We start from the raw sequence: 15,736 nt of genomic DNA, 5'->3' as shown, positions 1-15,736 counted from the left end.
ATCATGGAATGACGGCTAATTGTATCACCTTCACAATCCCAGTTTCAAGAATCCCATTCTCTGTCATCTTCTAACTTTCCAGTTTAATTCTTCCAGTTCCCTGACCTCGATGTTTGCTTGACTTTACTGGGACCTGCCATCCAATGATCCTGTTATGTATTCATCGTCCCTTATTTTGTTTGAGCCCTCATGTCTTTTTAAAATCTAGCCTTAATTCCATGATCTTTCATTATAAATGACTTCCTTGCATGCAGCCTCAACACATTTTCCCCCATCTTACTTCATTGTAGGTGCCTGGCAAAACCTCAACCCTTGTTAAATCCAACTCTCCTCTCTTTCCCCGTCTCCAGACTTGAAAGTGAACGTGGCTGGAGAAAAACAAAGGGATGCTGACACATCACAAAGGTGGACTCAAGGCTGCCCAACAAGCACACATTTTGATAGTTGTTCCCTCTTTTAGACAGCTATTTTAAACCTTATCTTCTCTTCCCGTACTTTTAATAACCTTCCTCTCCTCTCCCTCAATGGATTCCTATTTCAGGGAAAAATCTCAAACAATAGAGGAGACTTCCAGGTGCTCCCACCACTTTATCCATCAGCTTACTCACATTTGGACACAATAGGCTTTGCTTTCTCTCACATGATAATGGTCATACTCTCCATGCTCCTTTTCTGGGCTGGCCTCTCCTCTTTTGTGCTACATCTCATCCTTTTCCACCTGTCAAGAACATCACTGGCAATTCTGTCTTCTCCTTCAAGCAATCCTCAATGGATCCTTCTCCTCAACATAGACATGCTGTAATTTCTCCTCCTCAGGGCTTTGATTTTGCTGTTCCCTTTACCTGTCATGCTGTTCCAAGAAATATCCACATAGCTTGTCTCTTCACTTCCTTTGAGTTTCTGTATCAATATCACCTCCTAACTATATTATTTAAAATTGCAAAATTTCCCTCCTCCCTGTCCTATTTCATTTTTCTTCATAGGAGCTTCCAACATCTGACACTCTATATACTCTGTTTTATTTATTCATTTGATCCTCAAGGGGAGGGGTCTTTCATTTTCGTTCTTATTGTTGTAACCCCAGCATCTAGAATACTATCTGGCACATAATAGGCCCTCAATAAATGTTTGTTGAAAGAACCATTCAGTGACTTCCCTTTTCTGATATTCCTTATGGTTTGCTGCAATGGTGTGATTTTTCCAAATGAACAGCTATTCCAAATGATATTACTACCCACTGCTCTTATTCAGAAGTTCTTAGTGCAATGCTCCTCACACTTCAATGTGCATTTGAATCACCTAGGGATTTTGTTATAGGCAGATGATGGTTTAGCAGGGCTCGGGTGGGGCCTGAGATTCTGCAGTTCTGACAAGCTCCCAGGTGATTCAGATGCTGTTGATTCAGAATGTGTTTTGAATAGCAACTCTGCTTTGGTCATCTTAAGCCTCACTGTCTTCTCCTTTCTTTTTTAAATAGAGTGAGAATAAATATTTACATAGAACATTTACATATTTACAGTGTAAACATGACCCTGAGTTCAAGTAATTGTGTGGTAAGTGCTTCTATATCTGCAGGTTACAACATTTGCATGGAGAGCTTCATCCATCACTGTATGCCATGGAGGAACTGTTGTCTAATTAGGCTGTTAAATGATGACTGTCCATTTGTTCTGGGCAGAATTAGGTTTTCTGTGCATGTGTGTATATGTGTGTAAGAATATGATTGTTGATGCTAATAAGTTTCCTAGCAATTGCCTGATGCAATTAGCCATGTTTTGGCATGAAATCAATGCAAAAGCAAGTTTTGCCTTTCTTTTCAGATTATTGTTATATCACTCTGCTTTGGTCTAGAGAACAGTGTGGAGTGATCGTCACTGTCATCAGTTTGTTTAAAAATCATAGTCAGCACCTCCCTGTAGAGTTTGTTTGGTTTGTGTGTGCCACAAAAAAGTCCGGTTGGGCCAACAAGACCCCAAACTAGCAAGCACCCCTTTCCCAAGACAAGTGCTCTGGTTGGGGTTGCATTGCCTTTTTCATCTAGCAAACTGAATAAAAGTACCTGATGGTTGATGGCCTTGATCATAAAGCTAGAAAGAGCCACAAAGGAAAATAGAGAGCACTGAACACAATATTTTCATTTTAGGGATGTTAAGGCACTGAGGGCCAGAGCACTTGTTCTCATCAGCATCATCATCAGCATCAGCATCATTGTCACGATAATCAGCATCATCGGCATCAGCATCATCAGCATCACCACCCTCATCATCATCAGTAGCATCAGCATCATCAGCAGCATCACCACCATTATCAGCAGCAGGATCACCATCTAACATTTTTTGAGGGCTTCAAATGCACAAGGCACTGGGCTGATTTCTTTACATGCATTGTCTCACTTGTTTCTAACAATGACAGCCCCCAAAGTTAAGTATTATTATTGTTAACATCCTCTTTTACAGATATGTAAACTGAAACTTAGAGAGATTAAGTAAGCAACTTGCTTAGGGCCACAGAGCTGTGTTAAGTGTAATTTTCAAAAATGTAAATCACAGTTCTCAGGAAAATATAAAATGATACCATGTCAAAGATTTTATTTAACTCAATAATCAATGAAAGAAACAATAAGAAGTTTAAACTTATTCAAAGAGCATTAGAGAATTTAGATATATACAGGCAATTTAACAACAAAAAAAATAAGGCAAGTATGATAGGCTAAATAATGTTCCCTCTGAAAAAAAAATCTATCCTGATCCCTGGAATTTCTGAATATGTTACTTATGTTACTTTATAAGTAGAAAGGACTTTACAGATGTGATTAAATTATCGGTTTTGAGATGGGGAGATTATTCTGGATTATCTGGTTAGGTCCAGTGTAATCATATGCATTCTTATAAGAGGGAGACAGGAGTGTCAGCTGAGAGAGAAGATATAAGAACGAAAGCGGAGATTGGAATGATGTGCTTTGAAGATGGAGGAAGAGACCATGAGCCAAGGAATGTAGGTTATCCCTAGAAGCTGGAAAAGACAAGAAAACAAATCCTTTTCTAGAGCCTCCAGAAGAAAAGGGCTCTGCTTACACCTTGATTTTAGCCCAGTGAAACTGATTTTGAACTTCTGACATCTAGTACTGTAAGATAATAAATTTGCATGATTTTTACACCCTAAAATGTGTTACATTGTTATATTGGCAGTAGAAATTTAATACCAAAAGATTACTGAGTGAGATAGAAAGCTAGTTAATGTCCAACAGGGCTATCAACTATAAACCTTGGAGCTAATTCTTCTACCAGAGTTAAATTATTTGCTTCTTTGCGGGACCAAAATTTACAAGTAAACCTCTACCGTTACGGAGATGAAAATTGACTAGTCAGTAGAAAGCCCAGCTCTGCACTGGCAGATCACTCAATAATCTCTTCTGCACTTTCCCAAGTTTAGAATACTCTTTTGGATAGTGAGGAGGTCAAAGCGCTGAGATTTGAACCAGGCTCTTCTAAGTCCAGAATCTGTGCTCTTAATCACTAAGGAACATATTTTTTTATTAGCATTATTTCATAGACTATCAGGACAATCAGTGGCAAAGAAAATTGTCCACAGAAACTGAGAACACAGCTTAAAGATTGCCAGGTTTGGGCCTGGTGGCTCACAGCTTTAATTCCAGTGTTTTGGGAGGCTGAGGTGGGAGGATTGCTTGAGGCTAGGAGTTCAAGAGCAGCCTGGGCAACAGGGTGAGATCTCCATCTTTACAACAAATAAAAAAAATAGCGAAGTGTGGTGGTGTGTGCCTGTAGTCCTAGCTACTCAGGAGGTGGAGGTGGGAGGATTTCGTGAGTCCAAGTGTTCAAGGTTATAGTGAGCTATGATTGCACTCTAGCCTGGGTGACAGAGCAAGACCCTGTCTCTAAAGAATAATAATTAAAAAAAAGATTGCCAGTTTGATTCACCAACTCCTTCATGGTGCTTGCCCCAGACAGAGGACCACAGAAAGAACCTTCTCCCTCCTTAACATGGAAATTCCTACACTAGCTCTCTGAAAACTTAGAGCCAAGCTTTTAGTAGGTGGTTTAGATAAGTTCCTGGTTGGAGTAACTTGAAGGCTGGGGTGGGAAGCTAAAATTCACCTCCCCACAACTGTTCCCTTCCCCTCAAGAGTAAATGGCCTTGACAGTCCCTTCTTTAAAACTATGTTACTTGGTGAGACATCAAAACACCTTGCCTAGTAAATGCTTGAAAAAGGTTTGCATTGCATTTGGTTTGGTGGAAGGGCAAAGTAGACTTTGGGAGTGAGAAAAGTCAGGAGGGACAAATGAGTGAGTTGTGTCAGGAACCAGCATGGCATTCTTAAGAGTCATGCAGGCTGGGTGCGGTGACTCATGCCTGTAATCCCAGCACTTTGGGAAGCTGAGGTGGGCGGCTCACAAGGTCAGGAGTCTGAGACCAGCCTAACCAACATGGTGAAACCCCGTCTCTACTAAAAATACAAAAATTAGCCAGGTGTGGTGGCACTTGCCTGTAATCCCAACTACTCAGGAGGCTGAGGCAGGAGAATCGCTTGAACCCAGGAAGCGGAGCTTGCAGTGAGCCGAGATTGTGCCACTGCACTCCAGTCTGGGTGACAGAGCGAGACTCCGTCTCAAAAAAAAAAAAAAAAAAAAAAAAAAAGTCATGGGTTGAAGCGTCCCACTGCAGTTGGGAACCTTTATGGGAAAGTGGGGTCTCTGGTTAGACAGGTGGAATGTGGCCAGAGTCTTGAATGGGGGCTGGGCAGTCTAGGTTTACCTTATAGGGCAATCATTCTTGAAGCTGAACGTTAGAATAAACTGGTAAGATTTAAGAAATATGAATGCGACCTGTATTCATCTACTGAGGCTGCCATAACAAAGTACCATAGAATCGGTGACTTAAGCAACAGAAATTCATTTTCTCACAATGCTGGAGGCTAGAGATCAAAGTGTTGGCAGTGTTGGTTTCTCCTGAGGCATCTTTCCTTGATTTGTAGATGGCCGTCCTCTCCCTGTGTCTTCAGATGGTCTTTCCTTTGTTACTGTCCATGTCTGAATATTATTTTCTTATAAGCCTTCCCCTATTTCCCCAATTCTTCCCATTAGGAACCTCACCAGCACCACAGGACCCACCACCAGCATCACAAGCCTTATCATCACCCCTGCCTTCTCTATCCCTGCAGCAGTCCGGGGATAGACACAGGGAGAGGACAGCCATCTTACCAGCCAAGGAAGGAAGCCTCAGGGAAACCAATACTGCCAACACTCGGATCTCTGGCCTCCAGGATTGTGACCGCACCCACCACAGTTATCACAGGGGCAACTGTAATGACAGCAGCTGCAGCAGCAGTGAGCCCCATGCCAATAGAGAGACATAGGCAGTCACAACCATTGTAGAACTGATCACGTAGACCAAGTTATTAATTTTGTACTGGAGGAAACTGAAGTCCAGAGAGGTCAACTGACTTATTCAAGCCTATGGAGCTCTTAAACAGAAAACTAAGTCCAAAGATCCTGTTTTTTGGCCTCACATTTTCTTTCTTTCTACTGGCCCACATGACTTCATCCCAGCCCATCAGCCCTGGGGGCTGGGCTAAGGACAGCCCCACTATCTGAGCCTGCTCTTCCTTCCTATCAGGAGCAAACCATCGTGAAAATCAGCCCCATTAAACTCTGATTGTCTGTGTCTGGGCCCTGTGTTTCCCTTGTCAAGGGGTTGAAATGCTCTGGTTTAAGGGAAGGCAGGATACTTCTTTTAATGTTCTTAGTTAGGACTCGGTCAGCAAACAGGGACAAACCTGATCAAATGTGGCATAAGCAAACTGCAAACTAGGCTCTTTTTTTTTTTTTTAATGTTTTAAAATTTTTTATTTTTATTTTTTTTTTATTTATTTTATTTTATTTTATTTTATTTTTTTTATTATACTTCAGGGTTTTAGGGTACATGTGCACAATGTGCAGGTTTGTTACATATGTATCCATGTGCCATGTTGATTTCCTGTACCCATTAACTCGTCATTTAGCATTAGGTGTATCTCCTAATGCTGTCCCTCCCCCCTCCCCCCACCCCACAACAGTCCCCGGAGTGTGATGTTCCCCTTCCTGTGTCCATGAGTTCTCATTGTTCAATTCCCACCTATGAGTGAGAACATGCAGTGTTTGGTTTTTTGTCCTTGCGATAGTTTACTGAGAATGATGTTTTCCAGTTTCATCCATGTCCCTACAAAGGACACGAACTCATCATTTTTTATGGCTGCATAGTATTCCATGGTGTATATGTGCCACATTTTCTTAATCCAGTCTATCGTTGTTGGACATTTGGGTTGGTTCCAACTCTTTGCTATTGTGAATAGTGCCGCAATAAACATACGTGTGCATGTGTCTTTATAGCAGCGTGATTTATAGTCCTTTGGGTATATACCCAGTAATGGGATGGCTGGGTCAAATGGTATTTCTAGTTCGAGATCCCTGAGGAATCGACACACTGACTTCCACAATGGTTGAACTAGTTTACAGTCCCACCAACAGTGTAAAAGTGTTCCTATTTCTCCACATCCTCTCCAGCACCTGTTGTTTCCTGATTTTTTAATGATGGCCATTCTAACTGGTGTGAGATGGTATCTCACTGTGGTTTTGATTTGCATTTCTCTGATGGCCAGTGATGAGGAGCATTTCTTCATGTGTTTTTTGGCTGCATAAATGTCTTCTTTTGAGACGTGTCTGTTCATGTCCTCTGCCCACTTTTTGATGGGGTTGTTTGTTTTTTTCTTGTAAATTTGTTTGAGTTCATTGTAGATTCTGGATATTAGCCCTTTGTCAGATGAGTAGGTTGCAAAAATTTTCTCCCATTGTGTAGGTTGCCTGTTCACTCTGATGATAGTTTCTTTTGCTGTGCAGAAGCTCCTTAGTTTAATGAGATCCCATTTGTCGATTTTGGCTTTTGTTGCCATTGCTTTTGGTGTTTTAGACATGAAGTCCTTGCCCACGCCTATGTCCTGAATGGTATTGCCTAGGTTTTCTTGTAGGATTTTAATGGTTTTAGGTCTAACATATAAGTCTTTAATCCATCTTGAATTAATTTTTGTATAAGGTGTAAGGAAGGGATCCAGTTTCAGCTTTCTACATATGGCTAGCCAGTTTTCCCAGCACCATTTATTAAATAGGGAATCCTTTCCCCATTTCTTGTTTTTGTCAGGTTTGTCAAAGATCAGATAGTTGTAGCTATGCGGCATCATTTCTGAGGGCTCTGTTCTGTTCCATTGATCTATGTCTCTGTTGTGGTACCAGTACCATGCTGTTTTGGTTACTGTAGCCTTGTAGTAGAGTTTAAAGTCAGGTAGAGTGATGCCTCCAGCTTTGTTCTTTTGGCTTAGGATTGACTTGGCGATGCGGGCTCTTTTTTGGTTCCATATGAACTTTAAAGTAGTTTTTTCCAATTCTGTGAAGAAAGTCATTGGTAGCTTGATGGGGATGGCATTGAATCTATAAATTACCTTGGGCAGTATGGCCATTTTCACGATATTGATTCTTCCAACCCATGAGCATGGAATGTTCTTCCATTTGTTTGTATCCTCTTTTATTTCATTGAGCAGTGGTTTGTAGTTCTCCTTGAAGAGGTCTTTCACATCCCTTGTAAGTTGGATTCCTAGGTATTTTATTCTCTTTGAAGCAATTGTGAATGGGAGTTCACTCATGATTTGGCTCTCTGTTTGTCTGTTATTGGTGTACAAGAATACTTGTGATTTTTGTACATTAATTTTGTATCCTGAGACTTTGCTGAAGTTGCTAATCAGCTTAAGGAGATTTTGGGCTGAGACAATGGGGTTTTCTAGATATACAATCATGTCATCTGCAAACATGGACAATTTGACTTCCTCTTTTCCTAATTGAATACCCTTTATTTCCTTCTCCTGCCTGATTGCTCTGGCCAGAACTTCCAGCACTACGTTGAATAGGAGCGGTGAGAGAGGGCATCCCTGTCTTGTGCCAGTTTTCAGAGGGAATGCTTCCAGTTTTTGCCCATTCAGTATGATATTGGCTGTGGGTTTGTCATAGATAGCTGTTATTATTTTGAGATATGTCCCATCAATACCTAATTTATTGAGAGTTTTTAGCATGAAGGGTTGTTGAATTTTGTCAAAGGCCTTTTCTGCATCTATTGAGATAATCATGTGGTTTTTGTCTTTGGTTCTGTTTATATGCTGGATTACATTTATTGATTTGCGTATGTTGAACCAGCCTTGCATCCCAGGGATGAAGCCCACTTGATCATGGTGGATAAGCTTTTTGATGTGCTGCTGGATTCGGTTTGCCAGTATTTTATTGAGGATTTTTGCATCAATGTTCATCAAGGATATTGGTCTGAAATTCTCTTTTTTGGTTATGTCTCTGCCAGGTTTTGGTATCAGGATGATGCTGGCTTCGTAAAATGTGTTAGGGAGGATTCCCTCTTTTTCTATCGATTGGAATAGTTTCAGAAGGAATGGTACCAGTTCCTCCTTGTACCTCTGGTAGAATTCAGCTGTGAATCCATCAGGTCCTGGACTCTTTTTGGTTGGTAAGCTATTGATTATTGCCACAATTTCAGAACCTGTTATTGGTCTATTCAGAGATTCAACTTCTTCCTGGTTTAGTCTTGGGAGGGTGTATTTGTCGAGGAATTTATCCATTTCTTCTAGATTTTCTAGTTTATTTGCATAGAGGTGTTTGTAGTATTCTCTGATGGTAGATTGTATTTCTGTGGGATCGGTGGTGATATCCCCTTTTTCGTTTTTTATTGCATCTATTTGATTCTTCTCTCTTTTCTTCTTTATTAGTCTTGCTAGCGGTCCATCAATTTTGTTGATCTTTTCAAAAAACCAGCTCCTGGATTCATTAATTTTTTGAAGGGTTTTTTGTGTCTCTATTTCCTTGAGTTCTGCTCTGATTTTAGTTATTTCTAGCCTTCTGCCAGCTTTTGAATGTGTTTGCTCTTGCTTTTCTAGTTCTTTTAATTGTGATGTTAGGGTGTCAATTTTGGATCTTTCCTGCTTTCTCTTGTGGGCATTTAGTGCTATAAATTTCCCTCTACACACTGCTTTGAACGTGTCCCAGAGATTCTGGTATGTTGTGTCTTTGTTCTCGTTGGTTTCAAAGAACATCTTTATTTCTGCCTTCATTTCATTATGTACCCAATAGTCATTCAGGAGCAGGTTGTTCAGTTTCCATGTAGATGAGCGGTTTTGAGTGAGTTTCTTAATCCTGAGTTCTAGTTTGATTGCACTGTGGTCTGAGAGACAGTTTGTTATAATTTCTGTTCTTTTACATTTGCTGAGGAGACCTTTACTTCCAACTATGTGGTCAATTTTGGAATAGGTGTGGTGTGGTGCTGAAAAAAATGTATATTCTGTTGACTTGGGGTGGAGAGTTCTGTAGATGTCTATTAGGTCCACTTTATGTAGAGCTGAGTTCAATTCCTGGATATCCTTGTTAACTTTCTGTCTCGTTGATCTGTCTAATGCTGACAGTGGGGTGTTAAAATCTCCCATTATTATTGTGTGGGAGTTTAAATCCCTTTGTAGGTCACTGAGGACTTGCTTTATGAATCTGGGTGCTCCTGTGTTGGGTGCATATATATTTAGGATAGTTAGCTCTTCTTGTTGAATTGATCCCTTTACCATTATGTAATGGCCTTCTTTGTCTCTTTTGATCTTTGTTGGTTTAAAGTCTATTTTATCAGAGACTAGGATTGCAACCCCTGCCTTTTTTTGATTTCCAGTTGCTTGATAGATCTTCCTCCATCCCTTTATTTTGAGTCTATGTGTGTCTCTGCACGTGAGATGGGTTTCCTTAATACAGCACACTGATGGGTCCTGACTCCTTATCCAGTTTGCCAGTCTGTGTCTTTTGATTGGAGCATTTAGCCCATTTACATTTAACGTTAATATTGTTATGTGTGAATCTGATCCTGTCATTATGATGTTAGTTGGTTATTTTGCTCGTTAGTTGCTATAGTTTCTTCCTAGCCTCAATGGTCTTTACAATTTGGCATGTTTTTGCAGTGGCTGGTACCGGTTGTTCCTTTCCATGTTTAGTGCTTCCTTCAGGAGCTCTTTTAGGGCAGGCCTGGTGGTAACAAAATCACTCAGCGTTTGCTTGTCTGTAAAGTATTTTATTTCTCCTTCACTTATGAAGCTTAGTTTGGCGGGATAGGAGATTCTGGGTTGAAAATTCTTTTCTTTAAGAATGGCGAATATGGGCCCCCACTCTCTTCTGGCTTGTAGAGTTTCTGCTGAGAGATCAGCTGTTAGTCTGATGGGCTTCCCTTTGTGGGTAACCCGACCTTTCTCTCTGGCTGCCCTTAACATTTTTTCCTTCACTTCAACTTTGGTGAATCTGACAATTATGTGTCTTGGAGTTGCCCTTCTCGAGGAGTATCTTTGTGGCGTTCTCTGTATTTCCTGAATCTGAATGCTGGCCTGCCTTGCTAGATTGGGGAAGTTCTCCTGGATAATATCTTGCAGAGTGTTTTCCAACTCGGTTCCATTCTCCCCATCATTTTCAGGTACACCAATCGGACGTAGGTTTGGTCTTTTCACATAGTCCCAAATTTCTTGGAGGCTTTGTTCATTTCTTTTTATTCTTTTTTCTCTAAACTTCCCTTCTCTCTTCATTTCATTCATTTCATCTTCCATCAGCGATACCCTTTCTTCCAGTTGATCGCATCTGCAACTGAGGCTTCTGCAATCTTCGCGTAGTTCTCGAAACTTGGCTTTCAGCTCCATCAGCTCCTTGAAGCCCTTCTCTCCATTGGTTATTCTAGTTATCCATTCTTCTAATTTTTTTTCAAAGTTTTTAACTTCTTTGCTATTGTTTTGAATTTCCTCTCGTAGCTCAGAGTAGTTTGATCGTCTGAAGCCTTCTTCTCTCAACTCATCAAAGTCATCCTCCATCCAGCTTTGTTCCGTTGCTGGTGAGGAACTGCATTCTTTTGGAGGATGAGAGGTGCTCTGTTTTTTAGAGTTTCCAGTTTTTGTGCTCTGTTTTTTCCCCATCTTTGTGGTTTTATCTACTTTTTGTCTTTGATGATGGTGATGTACAGATGGGTTTTTGGTGTGGATGTCCTTTCTGTTTGTTAGTTTTCCTTCTACCAGACAGGACCCTCAGCTGCAGGTCTGTTGGAGTTTACTAGAGGTCCACTCCAGACCCTGTTTGGCTGGGTGTCAGCAGCGGTGGCTGCAGAGCAGCGGATTTTCGTGAGACCACAAATTCAGCTGTCTGATAGTTCCTCTGAAAGTTTTGTCTCAGAGGAGTACCCGGTTGAATGAGGTGTCAGTCTGTCCCTACTGGGGGGGTGCCTCCCAGTTAGGCTGCTCAGGGGTGAGGGACCCACTTTAGGAGGCAGTCTGTCCGTTCTCAGATCTCCAGCTGCATGCTGGGCGAACCACTACTCTCTTCAAAGCTGTCAGTCAGACAGGGACATTTAAGTCTGTGGAGGTTCTTGCTGAGTTTTTGTTTGTCTGTGCCCTGCCCCCAGAGGTGGAGCCTACAGAGGCAGGCAGGCCTCCTTGAGCTGTGGTGGGCTCCACCCAGTTCGAGCTTCCTGGCTGCTTCGTTTACCTAAGCAAGCCTGGGCAATGGCGGGCGCCCCTCCCCCAGCCTCGCTGCCGCCTTGCAGCTTGATCTCAGACTGCTGTGCTAGCAATCAGCGAGACTCCGTGGGCATAGAACCCTCTGAGCCAGGTGTGGGACACAATCTCCTAGTGTGCCGTTTTCCAGGCCCGTTGGAAAAGCGCAGTATTAGGATGGGACTGACCGGATATTCCAGGTGCCGTCTGTTTCCCCTTTCTTTGACTAGGAAAGGGAACTCCCTGACCCCTTGCACTTCCCGAGTGAGGCAATGCCTCGCCCTGCTTCGGCTCGCGCACAGTGCGCTTCACCGACTGTCCTGCACCCACTGTTAGGCACTCCCTAGTGAGATGAAACCGGTACCTCAAGCAGAATTGCCGAAATCACCCGTCTTCTGTGTCGCTGGGGCTGGGAGCTGGAGACGGGAGCTGTTCCTATTCGGCCATCTTGGCTCCACCCCCAAACTTGGCTCTTGTAACAAGACCAAGGCAGCCCTGGCTGCAGGCATAGTAAGATTCAGGGCTCACATGATGCAATCACGTGTTTCTCCTTTCTGCTTGCTTTGCAACCTGTTGACTCCAGTCTCAGACTCTATTTGGTAGCAAGATGGCAGCTTCAGCTTCTGAATTCTCTGGTGCAGCAGGAAAGAGGTAGCCTGTTTCTCAATAACACAAATGAAAGTCATGGAATTAATTAATGCAAAAATATTTATTGAGGTCCTAGTATGTACCAGATATTCTTCTACATGCTGGGGATACTGAAGTGGACAGAGAGAAGAGGTTCCTGTCATCATGGAGCTTGCTTGAGTCTTCTTGGGCTCTGACGTGACTGTTTTTGGCCATGTGTAATCTGTGAGCCAATCATTGTAGCCAGGAGTACGCGATGTGCTGGGTCATGTGCCCCACTTAAAGAATGCAAGCCTCAGGCCAGGCGTGGTGGCTCACGCCTGTAATCCCAGCCGAGGTAGGCGGATTGCCTGAGGTCAGGGGTTCGAGACCAGTCTGGCCAACATGGTGAAACCCTGTCTTTACTAAAAATACAAACATTAGCCAGGTGTGGTGCTGGGTGCCTGTGATCCCAGCTACTCAGGAGGCTGAGGCAGGAGAATCGCTTGAACCTGGGAGGCGGATGTTGCAGTGAACCAAGATGGCGCCGCTGCACTTCAGCCTGGGCATTCTTTCAAAAACAGAATGCAGGTCTCTTTTTGAGTGCCAGGACTATGTCATAGTTATGTTTGTGATGTGTCCACAAAGCATAACCCAAGGGCTTGTCCATAATAAGCACATGAGAAGTGACATCAAACGAGTGAACAACAGTAAATAAACCACAGAAAGAGAAAGTTCATGAAAGGCAAATGTGTAAAAACACATGAAAAGGGGACAAATCCAAGTAAATCAAACAATGAAATGCTAGCTCTCAGTTGCCAATCCAAAAAGAGACATAATATTCACTATAGATGACTTGCTAAAAATATTTGTCCAGTGTGTTTCATATCAGGCCAAGAAAATCCTGCTCATTATTCAGAGAAACATTAGACACAAAATCTGAAGTTGCAGTTCATTTCGGAGTTGTCCCTGGGGGGTGTCAACAAACCGGGGTCACTCTGGGCCTCACACTTTGAGGAGCAAGTGAAAGAAGAAATGGAGACAGCTCACAGCTGGCAGCTAAAATATGTCGATGTCATTATGTAAATATCTGCCACCCTCAGCCCTCCATGGTCTCTGTTGCAGCCTGCTGTAGGCACCTGGGAAACACTTCTCCCTGTTGTCTGGTGTTCTTGGACATAGACTCTTAGTTCCTTTGATGTTCTGCCCTTGATGTTCATTTTATGCAGCTCTCAACTGGTAAAAAAGTTTAAGGCAAGGAAAAAGTCTGGAAGAAAATTTATAGCTCCTAAAATTGTTAGCATGTAAAAGAGCCTTTCGTTGGTCCTAAATCCTAAAAGTGTGGCTCTGTATATCTTGTATAAAGCCTATGTGGGTTGGCACTTGGAGGGATGTATGCAATTTTAGTCATTACACTGCTTGAGGAAGGACCTATAAAGGACACATAGAAAGAGGCAAACTAAATTATTAAGAGGAACCTACATTTGAGCATGAGCTCAAAGGAGGTGGACTCCAGCATGGAGAGACCAAAGCTTTAAGAAGAAATAAGTACATGCCATGAATTCATGAAGGGCATAGAAAAGATGCCTGTAAATAAACTTATTCACCAAATTTCAATAGAATCAAATAAGAGGGGCACCCATGGGGTTTCAAAAGGGTCAAAGTTGTACAAATATTAAGTGTAAGTGGCTTTAAACAATGGTGGCAGACATGAAATTCAAACTAATTTTTATGTTTTAGAGACACAATCTTGGACTTAATAAAAAGAGCTTTAAAAGGCATATTGGGGACAATCGGTAAAATTTACAGGTAAGTCACATTAAATGGCACCATTTAACCGAATAAATGTTAGCTTTCTTAGGTATGACGGTGGTGTTGTGCTTATTTAGGAGAATGTCCATATTCATTCAAGATGCACAGAGAAATGTTGGGGGAAACACGGCTGGATTTTGTCGCTGACTTTCAAATGAATTAGAAAAAAACATCTATAAATATGTAAGAGAGAATGACAGAGCAATTATAGCACAATACAGTCATGCCCTGCCTAATGACATTTCAGTCAACAATGGATTGCATATCTCGACGGTGGTCTCATAAGATTATAATGGAGCTGAAAAGTTTCTATTGTCCAGTATTTACTATATTATATTATACTATACTATACTATACTATACTATACTATACTATACTATACTATGCTTTATTTATTTATTTATTTTTTGGAGACAAAGTTTCGTTCTTGTCGCCCAGGCACGATTTTGGCTCCCTGCAACCTTCGTCTCCCTAGTTCAAGTGATTCTTTTGTCTCAGCCTCTTGAGTAGCTGAGATTACAGGCATGCGCCACCACACCCGGCTAATTTTTGTGTTTTTAGTAGAGACTGGGTTTCACCATGTTGGCCAGGCTTGTCTCGTTTATCTATTTATTTTTGAGACAGAGTCTTTCTCTGTTGCCCGGGCTGTGAGTGCAGTGGCATGATTGCGACTCACTGTAACCTCAAACTCCTGGGCTCAAGGAATCCTTCCGTCTCAGCCTCCCAAGTAGCTGGGACTTCAGGTGTGTACCATCACACTTGGCTAATTAAAATTTTTTTTTTTTTTTTTTTTTTTTTTTTGTACAGACAGGGGTCTTACTATGTTGCTAGGCTCATTTTGAACTCCAGGCCTCAAGTAATCCTCTCACCTCAGCTTCTCAGAGTGCTAGAATTAGCACTCTGAGTACCTGGCAAGGAATTTATTACCTTTAGAAGTAGCACTGTTTGAAAATATAAAATCCTTTAAGAATTTGGATATGTTCATGAGTGATGGGTCAAGAGTGATGGGTCAGATATGTTCATGAGTGATAGGTCAGAGACTTGAAAATGCTTTTGATGCTCTTTCTATCATCGTTTCGAGAATGTTCGATAAGTGGAAACAGATCCAAAAGGTATGTAACCTTTTGAGATTGGTTTTTTTCACTAAGCATAATGCCTGAGGTCCATCCAGGTTGTTGCATGTACCAAGAGTTCATTTGCTTTTGTTGCTAAGTAGTATTCCATTGTATGGAGGTACCACAGTTTGTTCCATCCTTTGCCTATTGGACATTTGCTTTTTTTTTCTCGAGTATTTTGCCATTATGAATAAAGCCACTATGAATATTTATATGCAGGTTTTTGTGTAAATATAAGTTTTGATTTCTCTGGGATAAATGCCAGGAGTATGACTGTTGGGTCGTACGGTAAGTGTTTAATTTTGTAAGAAACTGCCAAACTGTTTTCCATGGTGGCTGTACCATTTTACATGTCCACAGGAAATGTATAAGAGATCTAGTTTCTCTGCATCCTTACCACCATTTGATATTATCACTATTTAAATTTTTGCTATTCTAAGTGGTGCGTAGGCATATATTTTTGTGGTTTTAATTTGCAGTTTCCTAATGACTAATGATATTGAACAACTTTTCTTGCTTATTTGCCATCTGCCTATCCTTTTTGGCGAACTATCAGTTCATGTCTTTCAGCCATTTTTTAAATTGGATTTTTTTTTTTACT

The sequence above is a fragment of the Symphalangus syndactylus genome, chromosome 7, assembly GCF_028878055.3.
Source record: "Symphalangus syndactylus isolate Jambi chromosome 7, NHGRI_mSymSyn1-v2.1_pri, whole genome shotgun sequence".
Classification (NCBI taxonomy): Eukaryota; Metazoa; Chordata; class Mammalia; order Primates; family Hylobatidae; genus Symphalangus; species Symphalangus syndactylus.
The sequence above is the reverse complement of the archived record's forward strand: the minus strand, read 5'-3'. Positions refer to the sequence as shown.